We start from the raw sequence: 6,000 nt of genomic DNA, 5'->3' as shown, positions 1-6,000 counted from the left end.
CCAGCGCCGCCCTCAGCCATAGCGGCGGACGTGGGACGTCCTTTGTTACCGCCAGCGTCACGTAGAACGTGATCAAGAGCGAGGGCGAAAGCTGTGCTAGAACCCTCTTACGCTACCTATGGCTTCAAGACTGCCAGAACCGAGACCCCCGTAAGCTACAAGCAGATCAATCAAGGGGAAATGAGGATGCTCGTTATAATACATGAAGGAAAGAAGCCAACAGTCGGCGAGGCCAAGGAAAGCGTTGGGGATGGTATGTTTATGTCATTTTTTTTAATGTTTACTTCGATAACCACAGAAATTAGTAATGTAATCTGTTTAGGGGAAAGATAATTAGACACAAAGTAGAAGAAAAAACAACGTGCCGATGGTAGGATCCGAACCCACGACCTCCGAATAACGCGTCCGGTGCTCTACCAACTGAGCTACATCGGCCGCTGTCCCCCCTGCTACTTTCTTGGGTATTTATGTTGTCTGTATACGAACCTTGAGAGTGTTCACCAGCGTCGCCCTCAGCCATAGCGGCGGACGTGGGACGTCCTTTGTTACCGCCAGCGTCACGTAGAACGTGATCAAGAGCGAGGGCGAAAGCTGTGCTAGAACCCTCTTACGCTACCTATGGCTTCAAGACTGCCAGAACCGAGACCCCCGTAAGCTACAAGCAGATCAATCAAGGGGAAATGAGGGTGCTCGTTTTAATACATGAAGGAAAGAAGCCAACAGTCGGCGAGGCCAAGGAAAGCGTTGGGGATGGTATGTTTATGTCACTTTTTTTAATGTTTACTTCGATAACCACAGAAATTAGTAATGTAATCTGTTTAGGGGAAAGATAATTAGACACAAAGTAGAAGAAAAAACAACGTGCCGATGGTGGGATCCGAACCACAGCGTTATTCGGAGGTCGTGGGTTCGGATCCCACCATCGGCACGTTGTTTTTTCTTCTACTTTGTGTCTAATTATCTTTCCCCTAAACAGATTACATTACTAATTTCTGTGGTTATCGAAGTAAACATTAAAAAAAAAAATGACATAAACATACCATCCCCAACGCTTTCCTTGGCCTCGCCGACTGTTGGCTTCTTTCCTTCATGTATTATAACGAGCACCCTCATTTCCCCTTGATTGATCTGCTTATATATATATATATATATATATATATATATATATATATATATATATATATATATATATATATATATATATATATATATAAAGCAAATTACATGTTTAATATTATCGACAAAAGAAAGACCATGTTGTGGCTGACGCTGGCATGCAGGGCATGGTTCTCAGATTAAGCAAACAAAACCGGAAAGTTTCATCTTCTCATAAAATTGACCCACCAAAATAAACGACGCCACTGAACGCTATAATTTCTATACGACTCTGTCACCGTAGTCGATGTCAGTGTCTCATGGCCCAACTAAGAGGATGATGAACATGCAAGATAGATGTAACTGAGAGCAGCCAAGCGCTCTGGCGGCGCACTACAGGTGCAAAAATGGCAACAGCGCTGTATTAAGTCTAAGAAACCACACGTGTGTGTTTACGAACCTGCGATGCCCTCAGTTTTAAGCTTCTATCGAGCCGATTGCGTCCAGCTCGGCACCAAGAAAAAGCTGGAATCAACTTTATGCTATCTGTCTCTCCAACTGTTTTCCGCCTTAAAGCACGTGATTACACACCCGTGGCTGGCTGCTTTGTCCGAGGAAGCAAATGAGAAGAGTTGAATGGGAAATAAAAATGACGGAATATCATCATCCTTGATCGCAGAGGGCGCTGCCGGCAGCTGGACGAGAGGCGCATTATAGCCCTGTTTGCATGGACTCGACAGCGCAGGGTCGAGTTGGGGAGTTAAGCTGAGTGGACTCGACCATACCGGGTTTACATGAACCCGCCCCGACGACCGCAGAACCAGCTCTGCGCGAGCGGTGTTTACGCGGCACCTCGTATCGAGGCGAAGAACTAGCAGAGGGCACCCGGTTCCGGTTTTTCCCCCGCGCACATCTAGCGTTTTCCGTACTGTTCTCCTCCCCCACTTGCCCCGACTCAATTAACCCAACAGCGTTTACATGCTTTCTGCAGCGGGGTCGAGTCCAGTCAATTCCTACCCCCGGCGCCGGAGTGACTCGACTCGACTTCTCGACCCAACCCGACAGCGTTTACATGAACACTGTAACCGAATTTCGACCCGATACCTCAACTCAGCCCACTCCTGTCGGGTCCATGTAAACGCCGCTTATACCAGCTTAAAGATCTTCGCCTTTTTCTGCTCAGGACATCGCCACAACGCGCACGAAAGAGTGAAAAAAAAAAAAGACCAAAATTGGGTGGGTGGGGGCGGAGGCGATACAACGGCGGAAGCTTCTTTTGCCTGCTACATTATTCCCCTATCACGCCTTATCAGTGTAAGGTGCTACATTATTGGGGACACTTATCCTTTAAGAGTATGACGCGAGAGCGTAAGCTACCAGCCCATATATAGATGAGAAAGGTTCAATGCTGCGGAACCGAATGTGGAGCGAATATATTTTTGGCAGGTGGTAGTTGGCAGGTGACATGGCTAGGTGCTGATTGGTCGGCTAGCTGTGTGACGTCACGAGACCACAAGACATGACAGGAGCTGCCAACTCGGGCTTTGAAATGGGTGGGTGAGGCTGGAATCGAACCTTTACTCTTAGAGGCGGATCTGAAGAGTCGCACAATTTCTTTTAAATTTCACATCCATATAAACACAACTGAGAGTACAACTGCGTACGTTGTTTGTGTTGTTCTTTACGAGACTATTTTATATTTAATGAAGTGAACGATGATGTGAAATGAATAACTTGGGGCTTTTCACGCGCTGCAGCGCCCAGGGATCGAGCAAGTATGCGTATACATATACGAGTAAGCCATATAGTGGCGAATTGGTGGGTGGGGGCGGAGGCGGGGACAGTTAAGCTGTATCTTTGGAGGTATGACGCTCCCGTTGTCTTGAGCACCCTTGATCATCTAGATAGAATTGGCTCTTCATTTCTTTCTTTTTGTTTTGATCCGTCGTCACAATACGACTAGGTGTCGCCACCATGTTCTAAACACTCAATAAAATAGGACAATTGCCACAGTCGAATAAAGTCGCCGAACAAAATTATAGTTTCGTTCCCGAAACGCCGCTGGCGATATAAGCCCTGTTTACATAGACCCGACAGCGGAGGGTCGAATTAGTCAGTTGAGTTGTGTGGACCAAATTCTATCGGGTTTACATGAACCCGACCCAACGAGCGCAGAACCGGCTCAGGACGAGCGGCGATTACGGCGGCACTTCGCGCCGAAGGGAAGAACTAGCAGACGGCGCCAGATTCCGGTTTTTCCCTCGCGCATCTCTAGTGTTTTCCGTACTGTTTTCCTCTCCCACTGCGCTCCGACTCAGCCCGACAGCGTTTACACGCTTCCCGCGACGGGTCGAGTCCAGTCAACCCACTCCCTGCACGCGGGTTGACTGGACTCGACTCGACGGGGCTTACATGAACCCGATAACCGGTTTTCGACCCGATAATTCAACTCAACTCGCTCCTGTCGAGTTCATGTAAACGCCGCTATAGCATCCTTCCCACTTGTCTGCAGCTTCTGCGAAACCGGTTTTCTTCCTTTCTACTTGGCCGCACCTGTTGCCCCGCCGGCTTCACCCACACAGCGGACGGTTTTTTCTTCAGCGAGTCACCTAGTGCTAACGCACTACAAAGACAACAGGAACCGGTTCACAAGACCCTGGTCTGCGCAGTTGAAGGATCGCACGCTGAGGAAGTGCGATCGATTTGTGCCCGCACACCCGAAGTTTGTTCTCCCTGGTAGTAGGGTGCCTCGATGCGCGCCTGCTCTCGGAGAGCGGGCGCGCATCGAGGCACCCTTCCTGGTAGCGACGTGCGCGCCGCCTTGGAGTGAGAATCCGCTTCTACGATTCCGCCTCCTCTCGCGTGGTGGAGAAGTGGCAGCAGCGGAGCGGCTGCGGCAACCTCTACACAAGACGATGTGCCTTTCCACGACCGCTTCTCCACAAAGCACGCGCTGGCACACGGCGGCAGTGCCCTGCAGCATGGCCCTGCAGCGACGGCGGCGGCGCCGCAAAGGAGAGAAGAGGGTGCTCGTCATGCCGCGTCCTCCTCATCGTCGTTCCATTGTTCAGGCTCGCGGTTCTGAACAAAAGCCGGCGACACCGCGGCCCGTAAAGGAAGTGCCCTGATTAATTACGCTCTACGGCGCACGCCGCTTCCACACGAAGCTCGAGAATGCTTTTATTCTTTTCCCCCCGTTCAAGTCTTACAGGGGTCTTGTATGCATATCCGCGCGCTGCGCTTCGGTTTTCACTCGACGTCTTCTATACGAGGGCCTCGTTCTCTTTACCTTGCACGCATACAGAGAGGAAGAGGGTCGTGCGAAGCTTCCGCTCCACGAATTTCGTGGCATTCCCTTCCGGATATAGTGCGCATGTAATAAAGGAGGGAAAGTACAGTGCCCCTAGTGTAAGCAGTGTCTCTACTGCATAACGTCAAAAATAAAAGAGAGATAAATCTTTCCTTCTTCTTTGGTGCTATATATGCATCACCCCGCGTGCTTCAGATCTCGAATTGGTCACGTAACCGTCATTAAAACCCGCAGTATAGAATGTCGACCATACGATGTAATAACGAAGACCGTAAAAAAATAAAGAAAAAAACGAGCGGGGAAGGAAAGGGGCGGGGGGGGGGGGTGAGAAGTGTCATACGTGTCGACTTTAGACCAGGGTTGTTACATTTTTCAAATCGGAAGTTACACTGCTACAGACTGCTTCAATGCGATGGCGTTAAAGGCTCTGCTATCCGGAGAATCCGACGACGGCGTTGTCTGTGTTTTTGACGTCGACGCTGCGAGCGAAAAGTCAACGGCATGAAGTCTGGTAGGTGGAAGCTGGCAGACGACACGGTCGGGTAATGATTGGTCGCAGGGTTCTGTGACGTCACGGAACCACATGTTATGGCCGAGTGGGCAGGAGCTACGAACTTGGACAGCTTGGTCAGTGGGATTTATACTTACATCGAATGGATTTTAACGTATGTGGTATAGCTTACTATCCTAGCAGTAAAAGTGCGCGTACGCAAACAGAATCCACTAGGGTAATCGGCAAACGGGAACCGTTAACGCTGCCACGCAAACCCTTAAGGGAGGAGCTTAAGTGGGCTCCGGCAAAGTTTTTTTATTTCTTTTTTTTTCAAGTACACAAATGTTTCTGCTTTGTTTCTGCGAATATTTCTGAATGTCAGTGCTTTTCGTCTTGCGTATAATTGTGGCCCCTGCGACACTGTGTTGGACCCACTAGTTCTGATTCAAACGAAATCAAGGAACGCAAATGACTATTTGTAAGTTTAATTGAACATTGAAGAGAATTCAGTGTATATGTTGAAGCCAGTAGTGTAAAAGAACGTAATAAGAAGATTGCTGGAAAAGAACATATCTGTTGCCACATGACGCCCATGGACAGTTCTGGGTTTGTTCATGTACCTCTTGCTTATCTTTATTATTACTTATACAATGTTTTAGTACGAAGTGCAGGCCGTACCATGCAGTGGCGTGCTGTGACGTGGCGCTGTGTAATATGGTGTGGTTTTGTGTGCCGGGGTGGGCAGTTTGGTGCGGTGTGACGTGATGCGGTGTACGTGATTTGGTATAGTTTTCCGTGGTGTGACTCGATGATGCGTTTGGTGCGGTGTGACATTATGTGTACAGATTGAATGGTGTGGTGTGGTGTGGTTTCATGTGGTGTATAGCGCGGAATAGTACAGCTTGGGTGCCTATGCAATGGTTAAGTGGTGTAGTTTGCGACGTTGTGTGATGAAACCTAGTCTACGGGCTTGGTGTATATAGTGCGGCGTGTTTTGGCATGGCATGGTTTAGTTTCAGTGTGGCTATCAAGTAGAGTGAGATGGCTTTTATGGAACGCTGTTGTGTGCATGGTGCGTGGAGTGTGTGCGGTGCTGTAGCGT

This window comes from Amblyomma maculatum, chromosome 4, assembly GCF_055883805.1.
Source record: "Amblyomma maculatum isolate TAMU_Amacu chromosome 4, ASM5588380v1, whole genome shotgun sequence".
NCBI classification, from domain to species: domain Eukaryota; kingdom Metazoa; phylum Arthropoda; class Arachnida; order Ixodida; family Ixodidae; genus Amblyomma; species Amblyomma maculatum.
The sequence above is the reverse complement of the archived record's forward strand: the minus strand, read 5'-3'. Positions refer to the sequence as shown.